The 22778-nt window shown below is 34.4% G+C and overlaps 1 long non-coding RNA gene across 2 annotated transcripts in view; it reads right to left on the bottom strand.

Moving 5' to 3' along the window:
- The window catches only part of LOC110263154, a 10601-nt gene extending 424 nt beyond the window's left edge, over positions 1 to 10177 (bottom strand). The window contains exons 1-3 of one of the 2 annotated variants that reach the window (XR_002348298.1): positions 10114 to 10177; positions 9556 to 9902; positions 8545 to 8547 (exon numbers count right to left, since the gene is read on the bottom strand). This is a non-coding gene — a long non-coding RNA (uncharacterized LOC110263154). Of the gene's footprint in view, positions 1 to 8544; positions 8548 to 9555; positions 9927 to 10113 lie in introns of those variants that run through there. The other variant, XR_002348297.1, reaches the window with a different exon arrangement.

Genomic DNA, 22778 nt, shown 5'->3' with positions numbered 1-22778 from the left:
TATATGAATTTTATGGTAGTTAATAATTTTTATTTTTTTAATAATTTTTTCAAATAATTTGTTTTGAGCACATTTTAATTAATTAAAAAAAATAAATAAGTAAATGTGTTTGTTGTTATATATGTCGACCGTCTTTCTTCGTCTTTCTTCACCGTTGTTCTCTTATTCTTCTGTCATCTCTTTCTTCAACCGTCATTTTCTTTGTTCGTCGTCACCTTCTTCTCTGTGACCGTCGGTTTCTTTCTCTCTCTTTCCTTCTTTTCTTTCTTCACCGTTTAACTAACATATATATGAAGACAGTTGTAACAAAATCATTTCGAATTTCAATTTGAATCAAAATCCCGCCAATTGTTTTGTTCATAGATCTTCAGATTTTTTATTACTTTATTAATATTAATTTTTGTTGTTTTGCCATTTGTCATGCAACCAAGAGTAACACTTGTCAATTATACAAACTGCCACTTGTCAAGCAACTAACCTACTACTACTCTCTTATTATATATTAATAGAAGATTTATGTGAAGGCAAACCAGAGCAATTTATGCTATTCAATAATTCAGGACCATAGAGATCTAGTTGACTCTCCATATTCCCTTCATCCATACAAATGGAATGCGAACTAAGATATAATTTTTTTTCCTCCAGGAATGATAGCCATCAGATGGTTGTTGACCTCTTCAACGATGTCTAGTGTGGGAGCCAGTATAGTTCTTGCTTTGAAAAAATCTTTTGAGGACATGTTTTCCAAAATATTTGGATAAGAAAAATGAACCAACTCATCAAATGCCTGGTTCGAAGAAGGAATAACAATATCTCCTGGAAGACATATCTCAGATTCACCATCCATATTGTCACCTATTAGACCATCACCAACTTTCAATAACCACTCACCAAATTGCTCTATCTCATCTTGATCTGAAGCAGTCGTCCCTACAGAGAGTCTCATATTTTTTGTTAGTTTGAGCATTTGACAAAACTTCCAAAGGTAAGACGAATTCACGATTGAATAAACGATATCTTGTCTCGATCCTCGTTGAATGACAGGAAGAATTTGTCTAAAGTCTCAACCTAGTACAATCACTTTTCTTCCAAAAGGAAAATCTTTGCTATATGTTGGAGAACACCTCATAATATCACCCAAGCATTTATCAAGCGCTTCATAGCAGTACCTACTAACCATTGGAGCCTCATCCCAAATTATAAGTTTGGCTTTCAACAGCAACATTACTTGAGGGGAACCAAGTTTGATGTTACTTACAGAATCCTCAGTTATATTCAGCGGTATTTTGAACCTTGAGTGTGCCGTTCTTCCATTGGGAAGAAGTAAAGATGCAATACCACTTGAAGCAACGTTTAACACTATATCACCCCTTGAGCGAATCTCAACAGACATAAGGTTCCAGAGAAATGTTTTTCCAGTACCCCCATGACCATACACAAAGAAAAAACCCCTTCATCACAATACACAGCTGTAACAATTTTATCAAATGCATATCTCTACTCAGGTGTTGCGATGGCTAACATGTTTAAGGCATTTTTCTTTAAATCATCCCTGTTAAAGTTTAGCTCTTCCCTAAAAACCCTTTCGGTTAACAAAGAACTATCAACTTCAGTTGCTAAAGGCATAGGAGGATAGTCTTTCAAGGTTTTACCATAGGAATGTAAGATCTTGTCTATATCCATTAAGCACAACTGCTTAATCTCATCATCTGACATTGTTAACTCTGCATATTATACGATACTGTAAAAATTCAATCAAACTAAAAATGATCAATAAGGAATAACTTTTATCATTGTAATTAATAAAAAATCACCGCTCATGTTCATCATAGCTCTCTGTCGATACAAAATATCATCTGAGAGTTCATGCCAACATCTATCCCAGACATGTTCTGGTCTTGAGATATTGTTGGATGTTAATAGAATGACAAATAACCTCCTAACATATGATCCTGAGGCCCATGAGCTTGCTTCCTTAATTGCATCAATGAATTCTTTGTCATCTTGCAAGAGTCCAAGGGCGAAGCATGCATCTTTATACGTAGCGTAAATTGTTCCTCCTACTGTTCTTATATCTCAAAAACTCATACATCCTCTTTGAGTATTCAAGAGAAGTCGTTGGTAATATTCTTCGGTATTTGCTGCAAAAAACTTAGTTAAAATCCCATTTTTAAGTTGTTAAATGGATTAAGCTACGCTATTTTAATTATTATGTAGCTACACATCCGCATAAGAATAATTTTCCTAAAAAATATAGAAAAATAAAAAATTGTATAATCTACAGATTATAACTGTTGAAAGTTATTTGAACATTTATTTTCTAGTGTAGATAAATCAAATAAAATGGACGTGGGGTACAGGCTGTTAAGATTTTAAATTTAAATCATTAAATAAGTAAGATCAAAATTGAATATAAACGCATCATTACCTGCAGGTACATGAGTCAACCTTCCAATTGCGAAGCCTTTCTTTCGAGGAAACCACTTTGAAGAATCGTCCTTCCAAACAAACTTGGTTGGAAACTCAGCATAAGTCAGACTTCGAGCATAGGGATATGACATGTTTGCCGCCATCCATTCCAAAAATATGAACTTATGAGATATTTCTCTTTCGAAGATATCATTCACATTAGAAGTTTCACCATAAACCACACGTTGCTCATCCTCCAAATGGAATGGAAGTCTAATCACAAATGGTTCTTTCTCTTGGATTTCGTATCCAAATAGATGCCAGACTGCCTCACATGCCGAAATGTACCTACAATCGTAGTAATTCCTAATTTCGCCAACAACTTGTGTGGCTTCTGACGGATCACCAGCATTGTATAGAGTAGCTGTTACGCGGTCATTACCCTTGTGTACATACTTAAACAGATACTTAATAGAACTTGTTTGGCATGTGTATTCTACATTTATGTGGCACCCGAACTTGAGCAACAATTTTGGATTATACAGAACAATGAACTTATTGTCTAGTACACATTCCATTTTCTTCACTGTTCGACCGTTATCAGTACGCCTATATTTGGGAAATCCGGCCTCATCAATGAGTGTTCGCTGCCTAAACTCTTTAGGATAGAACTTTGAACAGGATCCATTCTTCATGCAAGGTGAATTCTTGTTGTATGGACCACATGGACCATGTACCATGTAATTTTGAACAGCTCCATGTAGATTTGGCCTTTTATTTTCATCAGGAATCTCAGTTGTTATATGTTTGTCTATGTCATCTAGTGTTTGTGGCTTGAACTCGTTACTCATGAATAAAAGAATATGTGCATGCGGATGCTCTCTCTTTTGAAACTCTACAGTGTAAACGTCTGAAAATTGAAAAAGACAAATGAGCAAAGAATTACAACATAAGATTTTAATAAAGCATTGCATAAACACAGAATTACATCCCAAAATTTTGCCAAAGATTTTTCCCTCTTTGAGATCATCAATCAAACCATCAAGCTTGATCTTGAAAACTCGACATAATATATCAGGACGGTCTTCTGCCTTCAATCCAATGGAAGTTGCTTCTCTTTTTATCTCATCCCATTCAGGGTTACAGGCCATGGTGATGAAATAGCTAGGATATCCTACATATCTGCAAATTGCAAATGCATCTTTATAATTATTCATCATATACCTAGGTCCACCGGTAAAAGTACTGGGAAGAATGATTCTTTTGCCAAGCCTTGCAGCATCTACATCCCCGTTTATAAGACTTTCATGCAGACATTTGTATTTATCAACCCTCAATTGTGGTTGTTTACACCTAAAGAATTTTAACCTCTCTGATTCTACCATTGTGTAGGCATCTACCAGAAACTGTTGGAATAATCTCTTTGATCTCAGAATTAACGGAGATTCACCTGTCCTTTTCTGTAGTCGAAAAGCAAAGAATTGTCACAAAGTGATTGTTTTGTTTTTCTTTGTAGGCCTAGCGGAGATAGAATCTAATGTTGTAATACCCAAACGAAATCCATCCTCCCCATATGAAAACAACAATGGATATTGCAAGGCTAAATAAGATGGATGAAAAACATCAATCGGCTGGAGCTTTCTAGATTGACTCTCTATAATAATATCTCTATCTTTGCTAAGTTGTTCGACATCGCCAATAATCAATGCAGCCACTTCAGATGCAGATGGCAAGTTATATGTCCTGCCATCTGTAGTCTTTTTACTAATCAATTTAAGCTTTATGTTTGTGCAATTTTTTTGTTGGTACCTATTTCTTGCATAGTGAAAACTCTTTGCCAAACTATTATATTTGTCTAGCATGTTTCTTAATATTGCCACAATTTTTCTATCCCGCTCATTTATAGCTTCATTGGAATTGTAACAAAAAAAACAATAAAATTTATGTTATTTTCTCTCACAGATAAGAAATAACTAAAAAATTTGACTGGTTGCATGAAAATTACCGAAGTGTGCCTATTCGATTATCAATCTCATTTTTTGTGTATGATAAAATTATATTATATATGGGTCGCATGCAATTGGGATTAGGGTTTTAAATTATATATATTAATGAATTAGTTTAGAGACTTACCATGATTACAATGAAATAATTACATATACGAATAATTATTCTAACTTATAAAGAGACTATTTGTGATTGATCAAATTTTCTACACGTATTTTGGTAAATGAAGAGATTGATTAAAAAAAAAGGTCTTATTTCTGATCATTGAATATATTCTTTCTATTTTAAATTAATTCTTGCTTTAATTTTAAATTTTATATTTATTAAAAAATTAAAATATTCATTGAAAAATTAAAGTAAAAGCCGTACTTATTTTAAAAATGAAGAAGTATACGGTAATGATGATGATAATGAATGAACAAAAGATTTCAATAATGCATGATTTATTCCCAAGTTTTCAGAGTAGTAATCACGTCCATGTGAGAGAGGGGATTCCAATGCAAGGTTTAAGATATTCCGAGACCGAGCATGCTGTGCATAGTTGAATCTCACTCAACTCTCCTTCAATTGCCAACATATTATCACCACCACTAATATTACATTTATTTCTTCAACGGGCTTTCATTTTTTTATATAATTATTCAAATACTAATAATAATAATAAGTATTTATTAAAGGAAAACACACTCAAATCTTGGATTAAATAAACAAATAAACGAAACAACTCTTGTATCACAACTCTTGTATCAAGTCCTAAGAGATAAATTAATGGCAACACAAAGATTAAAGAGAAATAAGCTACTCATATATGATAGATCCTAATCACTCTCAAACAACCATAGTTTATTCAAATAATAGTTTAAATAAATTATTCTCATATATTATAAATTGAACTGTGTAGAGGCATGATGATTTAGTCCTCCATCACAACTCACTTCCCTTTCTTAGATTTGGATGAAACTGACTCCTCTCCAACCTCTTCCATATGTTTCTTAGCTCCAAGAATCTTAAAATTATGTTTCTCATCAACTGCAGGTGATGGAGTTGACTCACTCTCATAAGCCTACGATACGCCATTATATACCAATAATAATAAGAATAATAATATTTTAGTGACTATATAGACTAAGAGCATCATTGTAACAATTTAAATTGGAAATTATTTGACACAAACCTTAGAAGTGTCGTATGGACCAGTAGACAAACTCAATAGTTCAGAATTTTCATGCGACAAAAGGCCCTACAAAACAATTGATTCAATAAAAAGACATCATCAAAATCTGGTTGATCTATTTCTGCAATACCGAAACAAAAGAGAAAGTTATTAGCTAGAGGAGGTTACAAGGTCAGGATTGTATTTATCTAGGAAAGCAGAGACCAAAGAATTCTCATTAGTCATTCTCAGCACATGAATCCATAAGAGTTCAGATTCCTCATCTTGAGTTGCACTTTGAAGATGAACTTAATATCCCTAAGCTTATTAATCTCTTCGGGACAGGAATTTTTCTCAACACCCTTCACAGTTAGCGAAAAAAAGTTCATTCATGCTCTCATAAATAATAAAAAATTAAGGTATAGTTCAAAACAAATAACAAAAAAAAGTGAATATGACATCAAACCTTAGTCACACAAGACTGTCTAAGGTCATTGGCAGAAACTCCAAGAAACTTTGCAGCTTCTCCATCGAACAAAACAAAAGAGGCAGCATCGGTGTGGTCTATCACCCTTATGTGGATGTTGTACCTATTATTCACCAAAGAATTTATAATTCAAGAACAATATACTACATAAATTATACCAACAATCAGACTATCTATACTATGTTATTATTGAATTGGACGCAAATGGTTTTTTAATGGCTTATCCAAGAGTCTCCATCCCACACAGGAGAATAGTTTAACAACACATCACAACCCCAAAAAGCATGACCCACAAAAAATAATATGTACAATTTGATATACCTATCCACCTCTAAATGACAATGAAACCCTTTCATTTGGTTAATTATGTTTAACTCTTGCTATATGTTATGCTTTGAGAGAGATGGTTAGCCTTATTTAAAATCAATTATCTTTAACCTATTAGGCTAACTGAATCACGAATGATAGAATTTAACAACAAAATTTATCAAGAAATAATACAAATAATTAGTTTATACCATTATTTTCTTAGACAAAGAGTATGTAGTGTGTCAATGTTAAAGAAGTATCGTGAGTCATACCTTAGCACATAGAACCTGTAGTCTTCAACGCAATTGGGATAGAATATCTTTTCTCAAGTTCCCTTAAGCCACGACGACACTTCTTACATCCTGTGTACCACCAACCAAACTCGGTCTCAACTTCCTTAATCGTCCTGGCAGTAACAAATACAGCATCCTAAAATCAATGGATGCAAGGGTACAACACAATAATTGAGATTATGATCAAACAAACATTAGACATAATAATTGAAAAAAAGGAAGACTAATAAAGAAAGGATTTTACCTGATTATGCTCCCTTATCTCGGCAATTGTTTTGTAGACTGACAGACGCAAAAAGTCTTCCTCAATTGAAACAGGTTGATCATAGACCAGCGGCATTATGCCTTGTCTGCCAACAGGATCCAATTTGTTCACCCTTGCATTTTTAAATCAGAATTTATGAAATTTGTTAATAGTTAAATAATCAAAAGCCTAGTATAAATATTCTGCTGGCCACACTACTGATCTATACACTGTACCTTGCAAAGAAATCCCTGGCAGCTGGAAACTCAACATTGATAAACAGTTTCGAATTGTAGTTTGTGTTGGAAACACTCATGACTCCTACAAAAAGACATAACAAATTAAAGAAAATACCAGAAGCATATGATGACACAAAACATGCATTCAAATACCAGTAAAATAAACAAACTACTAAAATTTCATCTTGCCCATTTGGAGAATAACCACATAGGTAAGACACGGTGTTCCTCTAGATATTTGAGCAAGTCAAAAGCAAAAGTCTGCCACAACGTTACCCTTAATTTTTGTCCACCCCTATAAGAAATAGCAATGCTTGTAAAGTAAAGAGAGGCACAAAATTGTAAAATAAGATTTTAAAACAAAAGCCACTATCAAAAAGATATTAAGCATTACTCAAGATCATCAAGTTTTATGGTGATATAACTTGACGGCTTCCTGTCCTGTGTGAACTCGACCAAGTTACCCTTAGAGGCAAGCTGACCTATCACATCTACAAAATAAAGGCACCAATCTTTCCATTAACAAAACTATATCTGCTCAAATTTTTGTCCAAAAATGACATATTTTTTCCAAAGTTTCATCCATGTTGAAATCAGATTTTTTAATTTTCTTAAAAATAAAAATATAAAAGACTGTTAATAAATAGTTAGAGCCTAGAAATCGAAGTTCATGAAGAAACAAAAAATAAATATGTTAGTACTTGTTACCAACGATTCCTTTAAAGGTACTAATTCTTTAGTTGCTATATATATGAAATCTGTGTTTAGATGTGTTAAAATAAAACGCATAATAATAGAAAACAAAGCCAATAACAAACTGAAGAATAATTTTACTAAATAATACAATTTTTTTAATACTATACCTATAACAAAAAATGACGCATCAGCCAATTCAAATGACATACATTAAATATAGACATATTATGTAATACAAAAATTATGATAAATTATTTTGCGTTAAATATAGACCTCAAAGAATTAAACAACACATGCGTTATAGATTACTCTAAGACAAAGTACTTACCAACTAAATAACCACCTTCTTTAGACTCCGCATGAATTTTTTTTAACGGAACAAAATTGAATCCGTTCAATGGAACTAAGGAATCTTGTACCGGACGCACAATCGTGTCCCTCTTGAAGTTGATTCTAAATTCGTGTCTAGTATGCTTAAATTTGATGGTATTCAAAGCAACTGCAAAATTAGTGAACACGTACACGTTGCCCTCAGCGAGTAGGCCCTCAATGATAGGAACAAATATGCCTTTAATAGAGCATTGAATTGTATCCCCCTGAATGCATTAGTTTTATAGAGTCATAGATAAATGAGGTTTATTGCTCAGTCATTACGAAAATAAATCTCAAATGCAAAGAGAAGATTTTACCTCTTCGTCAAGGACAACCATCTCAATAGGTGCCTTCACCCCAGAATTTGCAAAGTGAGAAACAGTCCAAAGTCTAATGACATGTACTTTGAGCTTTCACACCTTATGCTCTGGACCAGCATTGATACACTTGATGAGATCATACCTAAAAATCAAAGTCCTCATATTTAGTGAAAGATAAAAAAAATATTGTGAAATTCACCACATGGCACATGAACTCACCTAGCTGCCATTGCTACCTGCCACAACAAAATTACTCAAATATTATGAATTTCAGTATGGTGATCAAGGTTCTGAAAACCGGACCGGACCGGCCGGTTCGACCAATTTAACCGCGAACCGACGACGCAAGCGGTCCGGTCCTCCTCTAATAACCGCCAGACAAAAAACCGTTTGAAAATCGGTGAACCGGTCAAAAACCGGCCGGTTGGGCCGGACCGGTGACCGGCCGGTTCTTCTAAATGGCGCCGTTTTTGTAATTGTTTAAAAACATAAAAATTGAAACCCGACCCGACCCAGGACCCACTCGCGAACCCAACCCCCTTCTTCCCACGAGCCCCATTCGTTCATCTCAGTCTCACAGTGAACCCTAGCCCTCCTCCTCTGAACTGAAGCATTCCCAGGCTCCCAGCCCAGTAGCCCTCCATCGTCGCCGCAGTCTCAGGTTGTCAGCGCCACCGCCGACGCCTAGTTCCCAGCCCAGTGAACCCTAGCCCTCTGAACTCTGAACTGAAGCATTCCCAGGCTCCCAGCCCAGTAGCCCTCCATCGAACCCAGGTGAGTGAGTCGTTGTCTTCAATGTTCATCTTCTCTGAACTTCCTCTGCTCATCTTCTTCGTTCTTCGTTCCTCTGCTTAATTCTGGTCTTCTATTTTATTGTATTCCAATTTAATGACCTCTCTTCTCTTTCTCTCTCTCTTTCTTCCCTTTCTTCTCCTACATTTCTCCTTCATTTCTGCTGTTTCTGCGACAGCGACCTTGCTGCGCCACAGCCAGCCCTAGGCCGCGCCCTCCTAGTCCGGCGAGCACCAGCAGCGGCGGACCTCTGTGCCGCTGCAACCCTCTCCACCTCGCCTTCACCTTCCTTCCCCCATTCTTCTTCTACAACGCAGGTTCTACCCCCAAGCTCCCTGCCCTGTTCCCTTTTTACTGCCTTATTTTACTTGCTTTCAATTCTGTTCTGGATTTTTATTCGAGTCACTAGAAGGCTTTAGATTAGCTGACTTCTGTTTTCTGGTTTGAATGTTGTTGTTGACTGGCTGAGTATTTTGGATTTTTCTGGATTGAATGCTGCAACGTCTGAACTGTGAATGCTATTGTGATTGAACTGTGACTGCTGTTTCTATATTCTGCACATAACCTGCCTGATGAAATGCCTGAATGGAATTTTTTATTTAATTTTTATGTCTGATCAACATAAGCTTTTGAATTTTCTTTCCATTATGCATTGTAATTCCTACTTGTGCAGTCTTCTGTTGAGTTGAATGTTGCCTGAGCTTGATTTGATTATGCACCTTAATGTAATTTTTGCTGTAACACCAAACTGAGCTTGGAATGTGTCATTGTGGTTGTTTTGTTTGGCGTTACCTTAGCTGTGCATATTTTCCTTTGGCATGATAATCTGCTGAGTTATGTACCTGTTGCTCATCTCTCTTTGCATAAACTCTAAACTAGTTTTAAACTTACAAACTTTGAAATCTGTTTAGTCTATTTTTTAGCAGTACATACAATGTTTGTTTGGGGAATTGACTATAATTTTTCAGCAGTACCCACTCAATTTTTAAGATTTATATTAGACTATAATTATATTTTAGGATGTGTATTTATAATTTATTTATTATTTCTATTCTAAAACGATTTTTTCGGTTGAATCACCGGTTGGACCGGTTAGACCAGTGAACCAGTAATTAGAGCGGTTTGATGACCGGTCCGGTTTTCTGAACTTTGATGGTGATCATCCATGCTATATTTATAGAGAGTCACAGCACTATTCAGGCCCAGTATTGGTAAGGATTGCAAAAATCTTGACGTTTCTATCAAAATTCAACTAAGGAAAAAGACGAAAAGATTTTGGACTATTCAGGATTAAAGAATCTGAATCATATCAATAATTAATAAAATAAAATAATTATCAAAATTAGGATAGAAATTAACGGCCAACATTTATTGTGTTTCATTTACATGGGAAAATGGGGTTTAATTTTGAAAAATCAAAATAAGAAGCAATATATGCTGAAGAGGAAATCACCGTATTTACATGCAATAATTAGGCACTGTAAATCACAAGAAGTTTTGAAAAGGCATGAAATTATTTTATTTTTGTATGTTGGCAAATTATTTTGTATCATAAATACTGGCATTTCAAGACTTACAGAATAAAAAGGGTATGAAAATAAGATTTGATATATAGCACTAATTTTTTGTTTCTTAATCTGATATAATTCCCAAAAGGTTTGTTAACAGTTGCATACCTTCAATATGACCAAAGGATGTGTTGATCGCAGCAAGCCATTTATCTCTTTCACCCTGCATCCATTCTATAAGCCTTCTCCTTTTATGGTCCTCAGTCAATTGCTTCATGCGCTTGGCCTTCAACCTCTGCTATTGCTTTAACTATAATAGTTTCTTTTTTTATCTCAGCACGCTCTCTCTCAGTCTGACGCTGCGGTGGCTGCGGGCTCGCGATTTGGGGAGCTAGGGTTCTTCTTTCAATTTCAGAGAGGAGAGGAGAGGAGTGTGGGACTGGGACTGGGTTACGGGCCTAAGCCATTCGGGATTCATTTTTTTATCTCAAACGGCACCGTTTGGAGGAGTTATTAACAAACCGAAAATCTTTTAAAAAAATCGACCATCTCTAACGGTTCATCAATTAATCACATATACGAAGTAAAATCTTAGTTGTACTATGTTTCAAAATGAATAATTATAATGATATTAGTATTTTATATAACAACCCATACAAAAAAAATCAAATTTTATACAATATTTTTTCGTTCATTTTTAATAGCTCATAAAAATAAAAAAATATTGTACGGAATTTAAATTATTTTTGTATTAATTTTTATATAAAATACCCATATCATTATAATTATTCAGGAGTTGCATATAATTCGAATCTTATGAATTCAATTTACTACATATTTGCCTAAATCGAATTTATTCAATTCGATTTATATAGAAATGCAAATTCAATTAATTTAATTTAATTTATTTTTGTATGTGGTATGATTTGATTGAAAGAGCAATAATTTATACTGCTTCGTAAATTCTTCTATAATTTTATCTAGTATCAATAAAATTTCACTATCATTGGCTTTAAAAAAATTAAAATCTAAAACGATGGTTAAAAATAAATAAAGAGGATAGATTTAATTCTTCTATAATTGTATGCATTTTTTTTTATTTGCGTTTTTATCACAATCCACAAGTTTTATGTTTTATAAATTAACGTTAATTCATATATAGTATATAAATAAATTATATTAGAATAAATAACAATTTATTTAGTTTATTTTAGACTTTATAAATGAAAAAACTAATTTACTAATATAACGAATTATAATTAATATAGTATAATTAATTAAGTAATATAAATTATAATAAATTATATTAATTATATTAATATTTAAATATTTAATAAAATCAATTAGTTGATATAATTAAGTCAGTGCAATAAATTGTATTAAATGAGTTAAAACAATTAAATCGAAAAATATTCTCCAAAACATGCCACGTCAACTTCATTATTAAGTACAAACATCCATTTTTTATATAATGGAATAGATAGATATATACATTTAATGATTTAAATTTTTTATACATTATGAGTATAAAAAAATTAATTAAAAAACTAGTAGTATATTATCTTAATAGGTTAATGGCCTAACTCCAATTCAAATTTAACGAGCGATAAAAATTAAGAATATCGATTCTAAGAACAGGAAAACAAATATTTTCTCAGCAGACTGTACTTTAATTTATAATAATTATTTGTTTAGTTTATTTTAACTTATAAATTGATTTTCTTGAATTAGAAGCATAAATCAATTTTAAATTTATGACTTATAAAGAAAACATTAACAAAAACAAAATAATTTTATAAATATCAACTTTAGAAAGACATTTATTCTATTATATAAAATTGGATTTTTGTACTTAATGATAAAGTTGATATGGCATAATTTTGAGAATGTTTTTTGATTTTTTTAATTCATTAAATATAATTTATTACGCTAAATTAATTATATCAATAAATTAAGAGTAATTACCCAAATCAGTCCCCGAGGATTTAAAAAACGGACATTTTAGTCCCCAAAAAAAATTAATACACAGATTAATCCTTTAAGATTTGCTCCGGCGGACAAATTAGTCCTCAGTCCAGTTTCCGGCGTGACTCATCAAGGGAGACTGCTGAGTTGGCACGTTCAGACGCACACGTGGCACTTAACATGCACAGGTGTCTGTCATGGACAAATTGGTCCCCAGTATAAAAGGCAAAGTGACGTCGTTTTAGGGTTGGAGAAATGTAACGTTGCAAGGTGATAATGAAAGTCACGTTTCTTCTCCTCCCTTTCAACCCTTTTCACTGCAAAAAGACCCTAATCCTATTCTTTCTTATCAGTTTTTACTTTTTACAGAGAGTCCTCTCCACGTTGCTTCATCACGACCCAACCTCATCTCCCACCTCATCTCCCAACATTACGATCGTGACAGTTATTGTTCAATTTCATCTTTGTATTCTGTTACCTTTCACGAGACGTCTCTCCTGGATGCATCAGTACCAATTCGCAAGGAAGAGGCACTGAAGTGGATGTGATCACCATTGAAGATTCACACTGAAGAAGGTGAGACTCTGTTTGATTATGTTTCTCGTAGTTAGAATTGATATATTATTTTGAAGTGTATCTTGCAGTATAGAGCACAATGCTATGTGTACAAAGTGTCTGATTTTACATGCATGTTCCTTGACAGTTATTAAATTTGATGAACAATTTTTTGGTTTGTTTCTTTTAAGAAAATTGTGACAATAGAGCTAATGTTTTATGAATATTTTTTTCGTTTGTTTCTTCTATTCATACAGGTAGATGGAGGAATTTGCGATTCCTATTTTTCACCATGGTGGACATTTTGTGAGGGATAACAAGGGAGTTCTTGTATATATTGAGGGAAAAGTTGAAAAATTTCCTAAGATGGATATTGATCTGATATGCTTCTTTGACCTGCAAACTCTGTTCAAATGTTTGGGTTATTTGGATTATAAGGCTATGTACTGGTTTGATCCTACTGCACCTGACTTAGAGAATGTGTTGCACCTTATAAATGGAGACCTTGAGATTAATCAGCTGCGTGAGAATATACTAAAGAACAAGGACACGGAGGAGTTTTATTTGTATTTTGATCACCGAATAATGGTTACTCCTGTTGAGGATGTTGAGATGGACATAGATATTGATGCAGACGTTGAAGAGGATTCCAGTGATGATGGGTATGAAACGACAGAAGATGAACCATACAAACCACCTCCCCAAGGATTTGAAGAGGATAGCAGTGACTCAGACTGTGTGATTGTGAAGAAACAGAATAAGAAAGTTGGCAAAAAAACAGAGAGTGTGGTGGAAAAGAAGAGTTTAAAGATGGTTAGTTTAAAAAAGAAGGTTTCAACAGTTGATAATAGATGTACTGGTGGGCTCAGTTCTAGGCCAACTGTGGGTACCAAAAAATCTGCCAAGAAAAAGTATAATGGACCAATTGGTGCTAGAGGCCCAAAATCTCCTGGGCCTATTAGTGCTGGAGGCCCAAAATTCTCTAGGCCTGTTGGTGCTAAGGCCAATTTCAAGATCCAAAGAAATACTGCACAAAAGGGTGCTGCCTCAACCTCCTTTGGGGCAAATTTTGGTGGAAGAGGTGCTGCTATTCCAAGATCAGAGGAATCAAATTCTGGTGAAGATGATGAAAAAAGTGCAGAAAATGTGGATGAAGAAGATCCAATCTTTGAGTATGAATCAGAGTCATTGCTGACACCAAATAGTTCTGAAGATAAAAAAGAGAGGTATGAATTTCCTCAATTTAATGATGCTGCTGGATTTGGAGAGGTGTATTTTGAGTTGGGGATGGAATTTGCCACAATTGAATCATTCAAGACTGCTCTGAAGGATCATGTCATTTATGAGGGAAGGAAGATTAGGTATATAAAAAATGATCAAAGGAGAGTTAGATGTGATTGTGAGCATGGGTTGGAGAGAATAAAAAAGCCAAGAAAGCCAAAGGGGACCAATGAAGCATCTACTAACAACAAGGCAGAACCGAAAAGTAATGATGCAAACAATGTTCAGAGAGGTGATGGCAATGATGTGGGAACTGTGGAAGGTGGAGCTGTGAATGAAGAGGCTGCAAATGTGACTGTTGAAACTAATTCTGTGAAAGTTGTTACTGCTGAGGCTGCTAGTGCTGTCAAACTTAATCCTTGTCCATGGTTAATTTATTGTGCATGGAACAATCAGCTGAAGAGTTACCAAATCAAGACCTATATATCTCAACACACCTGTGCCAGAGAATTCGGAAGCAATATGGCTTATCAGAAGTGGGTAGCCAATAAGTTGGAGAAGAGGCTACGAACTCAGCCTCACATTACTCTAAGTGAGGCTTATGAGCACATCAAAGTCGACTACAATGTTGTCATTAATGGAAAGATGGTGTATAGGGCCCTCAAAGAAGCAAGAGAGCGGGTGATCGGTAATGAGAGAGCACAGTATAGTAAGTTGAGGGATTATTTGTGTGAGATCCAAACCCAGAACCCAGGGAGCTCAGCCATACTAGATGTGACACCGATGCCTCAGTCCCTTCCATTGTTCAACAAGCTATATATTTCTCTAGACGCTTGTAAAAGGGGGTTCAAGGCCGGGTGTAGAAAATTAATCGGACTTGATGGTTGCTTCTTAAAGGGTTACTTTGGGGGACAACTTCTATCTGCTATAGGTCAGGATGCGAACAATCACTTCTATGTGATTGCGTTTGCTGTTGTTGATAGCGAAACTAAAGAAAGCTGGAAATGGTTCCTCACATTGTTGCAAGAAGATCTTGGGGATCAATATATTCATGGATGGAATTTTATTTCGGATCAACAAAAGGTAGTTTTATTGTGCTGATTTCTTAGTTGCATTTGCCTTAGTAAGTTAACGGTTAGTTTTATATAGTTAATTGCTGGTTAGTTTTATTATGTAGTTATTAGTTAGTTACCAAGTTATTAGAGCTGTTAGTTATTTTCTTGTTACTTTTAATATTGTTAGTATAATTTGACACGTTAGTAAATTTCTGGTTCCTGCGGATTTCTTAGTTAGTTGATGGTTAGTTTTTTTAACTCTTTTATATAGTAAATTGTTGGTTAGTTGATTAAGTTGCTGATTTCTTAGTTGATTAAATTTTTGGTTAGTTGATTTCTTAGTTTTATGCAGTTAAATTGCTGGTTAGTTGATTTCTTAGTTGATTAAACTGCTGATTTCTTAGTTTTATATAGTTAAATTGCTGGTTAGTTGATTTCTTAGTTTTATGCAGTTAAATTGCTGGTTAGTTGATTTCTTAGTTGATTAAACTGCTAATTTCTTAGTTCTATATAGTTAAATTGCTGGTTAGTTGATTTCTTAGTTTTATGTAGTTAAATTGCTGGTTATTTGATTCCTTAGTTGATTCAATTGCTAATTTCTTAGTTGATTCAACTGCTGATTTCATAATCTTGGAAGTATGCTTTCTTGCAGCAATAGTTAAATTGGCTCTCTGCATCCATTATTAAAGAAAATATTATTTATAACGAATCTTTAGTGTGCCAAAACTCTTGTGCATCAAGTACTTGGACAATTTTCTCCTAGCATGAAATGAAGTCTTATGCCAATACTCAAGTGTTAAGTAACACATGCGCTTGATGCATACTTTTATTTCTTTCTGGGCACACATTTTGGAATATAACATGAAGCAGACAATCATTCATTAATATTTAATATTGAGAGAAGGTATATTTTGAGACACCAAATTTTAATGAAATACAAATCCTTGTATTGCTAACCTTAATAGCAGCCACTCTTTGCGCCTGAAGCTTGGGATCCTGGTGGATAATCTCCATTCGGTTGCTAAATAGACCAGTTTTGCTAAATAGTTAAATTTCTGGTTAATTAGTTGATTTCTTAGTTGATTTAACTGCTGATTTCTTAGTTGATTTATAGTTAAATTGCTGGTTAGTTGATTTCTTAGTTTTATGTAGTTAAATTATTGGTTACTTGATTTCTTAGTTGATTTATAGTTAAATTGTTGGTTAGTTTAATTTTTCTTTATCATAATACTTCACATTAACTTCCTTGGACCCCTTTAATTACTCTCCGCTTTCCATTTTTGAGAACCATTTTATTTTTGCTTTCCAAGTGTCATTTTCAATTCTAACCAGTTTAGGAATTCTTTTTATTTTCAACAATGCGATCATGTATATCATCAATTTGTTATCCTCCTCTCCTAATGGTGACCCACTTAATTGATTCCCTCATTTTCACATCAGTATAAATTTAATATTTAAAATCAAATGGTGCACAAATTTATGTAAATTCTACTTTATTTAATGTAATAACACATGCATCTGTTTTACATAAAAAGTGCATTGTTTGGTAACTAACTCTTTTGGACTAATTGGACTGTCAGAAATGGTAAGCAAGCAGTATAGTTTTAATATAGTTTTAATATAGTTTTTTATAGTTTAATTGCTGGTTAGTTTTAATAGTTTATCTGAGTTGCCATTAATTGTGTTTTTTTTTTGGATGGTCTGAGATAGGGTCTATTGCCTGCGTTAAAGGAGGTCATGCCTCACGCACATCATCGGAACTGTGTCAGGCATATATGGAAAAACTTCACAAACCGATACAAGGACAAGAGAGTTAAGAATGTTGTGTGGGAATGTGCTAAATGCACCACTGATGCCGAGTTCCAATCAAGTATGACGAAATTGAAAAGGATTAATGAAGATGCATGGAGCTACCTTGCAAAGTTTGACCCAGCTTGTTGGACCAAAGTTCACTTCAGTCACGGGCCCAAGTGTGACAACCTCACCAACAATATGTGCGAGGTTTGGAATGCAAAAATAGTTAACTATCGATCCAAACCCATTTTGACTATGTGTGAGGAGCTTCGGTGCTATATTATGAGGAGAATGACAAAATACAAACAAGTTTTGGAGACCTACGTGGGCACCGAAGTGGCTCCTACTCAACAAAAAAGGCTTGACGACATTATGAAGGATGTTAGATATTGGCAGCCAGTTTGGGTTGGTGACGATGAGAGGAGAATATTTGAGATCCAACAGGGATCTAAGAAGCTGTCTGTTAATCTATCTCTGAACAAATGTACCTGTAATGCCTGGCAATTAACTGGTACTATATTGTCAATTTATTTTCATTTACGAAATTGTTGTGTTTTAGTTGCTAAAAGTTTGTCCTTTGTAGGTCTTCCGTGCGTTCATGCACTTGCTGCCATAGCTAGAAGGGTGATAGACCTGAAACATATGTACATCCACTTCTAAAGATTGGAGCAGCTTTAGCGACATACCAACACTGCATCTAGCCTGTTAACTCTAAGGAGTATTGGGAGAAAACAAATTACCTGAATCCAATTCCTCCAAAGCTAAAGAGGCCAGTAGGTCGACCAGTAAAGAGGAGGAGAAAAGATCAATCTGAGAAAGAAGCTAGTAGAACCGATAACAATAAGGTTACGAAAACATTTCGAGTTACGTGTAGCAAGTGCGGAGAGACTGGTCACAATTTCAAGACTTGCAAAGGTCCTCCAGCAGCAACAATTAGAAAACCAACTAATCCCAACAAAAGAACAACAAAAATTGGAGCAAATTCTGGAGCCCCAACCCAACCAGCAGAAGAGATCCATATCTCTCAGTCAGCACCCCAAGTGCAGGTAGTAACCACGACCAAGCATATTGTTGCATATCTCTTGAAGGGATTAAATAGGATTTAGTAATACTCAATAGGGACTACACTGGGTATTTTAAAAATCTATGGTGACTACATTGTGAATTTTTAAAATAGCTGAAGGAATATTTTATGTATGTATTTTTTTCCTGTTTTAGACTGTGGTTGAGCATTCCCTTCCGACTCAGGCAGCAACAAATTCACCTGATTTCGTGACTAATATTGTGAGTGAAAGAATTACTAAGTATTCACATTTGTGCTGCTAGTCCGATAGTTATGCTAACATTACTTTATTTAATCCTTGCAGAGCACTGTCTCAAATACATTGTGTCAAGTTGCAGGTAACTATGGAACATCTAATCTACCAAGTACAAGGGCCAAGCAACCTATCATTAGGCCTCATCATCCTGCAACAATCCATTCTAGTACACCCCCTCCTATTCCACCACCTGGAACCACTCGTGGAGTCTCAGCAGAAACTGTTGCAACTGCAAGTGAGGGGACTGCATCGAGGATGTTCCAGTTTATCCCAAATCCTGGTTTCAAGCATCCGAGAAAGAAGTGATGAAAAACTGCAAACTAAGGACAAATGATTTGGCTATTTTGATGTCTTAGTTTAATCTTTTTTTTGGTTATGAAGAAAACTTGAAATACTGTTAATGCTCCATTAGATGAGAGATTGTTTTGGACAAAACTCTCTTTTGTTTCGGAATCATGTTTAGACTGGTGTATGCATGAATGTTGTCTTTGCTGGTTTAAGTAGCTATTATGTTTTAAAGTTGTTAGAGCAACATATTTGGTATTGCAAGTATTGCTGCTGTTTTATTGTTAATTTTTCTTCATAGTATCTTCAGAGTTTGATATATCATATCAACTGTGTATATGAATTTATAAACTAAATCCAGAGAACAAATCTATGAAAACACCACTTATGTTATTTACTAATTGCTTTGGTATTATGTTTTTTATTTGCCAAATAACATACCACCCCACTTTTGTGATTATGCTAGTATAAGAAACTATTAAATACTCTGAGAAAGATGATTGTGGCGTGTTGGCAGGGAGCTTTTACCAAAAAGCATAACAAAGTTAAATAAGTCTTGTTTGTAAACCAAAGAAGAGAATTGATAAAGTGCTAAAAATTAGTTTTCAACTTCTACAAAGAACATATTTGTTCAAGCAATTATGTTTGAATAATATTTTAGATACTTATGATTTTGTAATGATTTTATAATGGTCATCCTTTTAATTTTTTGTTAGACCTATAAACACTAATATGTTATAAATATTTTGTTTCATCTAACTTTGATTCAATTCACAAAGAAAATAGAATACAAATGTGATTCACACCTTGAACTGAATCAATGCTTATATACCAGTTACAAAGAAGCAATTCCAACTCCCATGACCAAAACCAACAATGCACACACGATAATAACAAACACTACATTAAAACATCTCGTCTTCCACTCAATTTCTGGGACTACATTTTGATGAATCTCTAACATATCAACTCCACTTTGCAATTCCATCACTTTATGCTCCAAACCAGCAATGTTAGCAGCAAACATATGTGAAACATGACCAGCAGTCTCACAACCATATTACAACATCCTCCAAACAATCATAATCCAAATTGATGTCAAATAATTGATCAACCCATGCAAAGAACTTGCAATGCGGTAGTTTTTCCTGTTTATCACACAACGACATTATTCATTACTATTCATAGAACAAGATAAATTAGTAAAATCCCTAAAATTGATTACCTTATATAGTGGGCATCCAAAAAAAAGTCTACCCGGATTTTCTGGAGTCCTTGAAATGGAGATTATTGCATACAAATCGCACAGGCATTTTGGGTGCTGCCCTTTCGAAAATTCAACTTTTTCTACTTTGCTGTTTTCAGCGTATTTGAGACCATTACCATTAGATCCACCATGTCTTCCTCCTCGGCGGCTCCATGAGGAAGTGCTTCCTTTGCTTGTCGCCATTGCAGCTGAAATAGGATTTACAATGGAGCTTATGATTACACAATTTCAGAAATGAAGAATTTCAAATTTATTTGCAACGAGAGGTTTGGGAGAGAACATCAAAACGACGTCATTCTTCACCAATGTGCAGGGACTATTTATAGGATTAGGGTCTTTTTGCTTTTTGCAGTGAAAAGGGTTGAAAGGGAGGAGAAGAAACGTGACTTTCATTATCACCTTGCAACGTTACATTTCTCCAACCCTAAAACGACGTCACTTTGCCTTTTATACTGGGGACCAATTTGTCCATGACAGACACCTGTGCATGTTAAGTGCCACGTGTGCGTCTGAACGTGCCAACTCAGCAGTCTCCCTTGATGAGTCACGCCGGAAACTGGACTAAGGACTAATTTGTCCGCCGGAACAAATCTTAAAGGATTAATCTGTGTATTAATTTTCTTTGGGGACTAAAATGTCCGTTTTTTAAATCCTCGGGGACTGATTTGGATAATTACTCACAAATTAATTTGATTAGATATTTAAATAGCATACAATTTATTATAATTTATATCAACTTATTTTGGTAGTATTTCTTAATTTATTTCTTTTAATTTATTAAATTAGATTAATTATACTAATTATGTGTATTAATTAATTGATTTGATTAATTTATTAGTCATCAAAATAATAAATTTATGAATAAAATAGACAGTTAAGATATTTTTAACTAATAATTAAATCAAATCAAATCAAATCGTATGTATTGAGCCAAATTCAAATCATGTGAGAGGGTTGGGAGAGTTGCATATAGATTTCTATCAATGCTGCGGAGTGGATGGTTTATTAACAGAATATTTTGGGTCGAAGTTGATCAACATGTAAGGATAATATTCCACATACATATTAGCACTACAAAAAAATATTGAGAACCGTTGGATGTACCGTCAGATTTAGCGTTGGGCGTTAGCAGCGAGTTTCCCGTCGGATTTACCATCGGATGTGGCAATAAATTCATCACCCTAAAATATTACCGTCAGAGTTGATGTTCCGACAGTAATGTCGACGGTTAAATTTGGAGGGGAAAAAAAAGAATTTTGGCATCCTAGCTACCGTCGGATATATCGGCGGGTAAATCCGACGTTGAACCTTGTTTAGTGAAATGTTGCGTTTTGGTTACACGCACCATGTTACCGTCAGATTAATCCGCCGGTAAAGTCGACGATAATCGTGCCCTAAATTTGAACCACAAACTTTATTCCCCTTCATTTTGAATTTATTCTCTCTCTCTAATCTCTCACTTTCCCCTCTCTCTCTCTCTCTCTCTCCAGGAAACAGCCATGTCTAATGCATGGTATGAAGTGTTGTCAGTTTTGCACTTGATGGCAACGTTATCTCTATCGCAAGCTAATTTGTTACTTCTTCCAAGAACATCTGCCGATGGTTATCAGCCAAAAGTATCAGAAGGTGAGAAATACTTGGTTTCCTTTTTATCGCTGCTGTCCTGCCCTACTGCCGCTGGAAAGACCACCGCTGCCGCTGCTCGAAACGACTCCTTCTCTCTTCTTTATTTTCGCCGCTGCTGCCTTGCCGCCACTAGAAAGGCTGCCACCTCCACTGCTCGAACCATCCACTTCTATCTTCTCTCTTCTAATTGCTTTGTATTCCAGGTTTTCATTAAATCTGTTTTATACTCTGTTTAATTTATGCTTAATTAATCTTAATTTCATTTAGTTAGTTGATTTTTAGTAATTAGTTTAGTTAGATTAATTTCTGTTTTAGTTGATTTTCGATGATTATAAATTTTTATTGAATTTGTTTTTCACGCTTTTTAATTTCTGCTTAGTTAATCTTAATTTTATTTAGTTAGTTGATCTTTAGTAATTAGTTTAGCTAGATTAATTTCTGTTGTAGTTGATTTTAGGTGGTTAGATTAGGATAATTTAGTTAGATTGATAGGTTATGATTTCTATTCAATGTGTTTGAAATTATTATTTGAGATTGTCGATTCTTGTTGCTGGAATTATTTAAATTGGTCTGAATTATTAATTTTGCATTTTACTATTAATTTGGTTGAGGAATTGTTGTTGAATTTGTTTGAGCAATGTTTAACTGTTTTCATGATTTGCTGGTCGCTGTTGCTTAGTAAAAAAATTACTATTTTAATGCTTCTTTTGCTGATTCATATTGTTATTAGAACTGCTAGTTTATGCGGGTTAATTGCAGCCTTTTGCCATATGCATTGCTAGTGATGTTTCATCATGTTATTTTATGCTTTCTTGAGTTTGTATTTCAAAGTTTTAGATGGTTAGAATGATTTGAAAAATTA

Source organism: Arachis ipaensis, chromosome B01, assembly GCF_000816755.2.
Source record: "Arachis ipaensis cultivar K30076 chromosome B01, Araip1.1, whole genome shotgun sequence".
NCBI lineage: Eukaryota > Viridiplantae > Streptophyta > Magnoliopsida > Fabales > Fabaceae > Arachis > Arachis ipaensis.
This window is presented reverse-complemented; position numbering and strand designations above follow the sequence as displayed.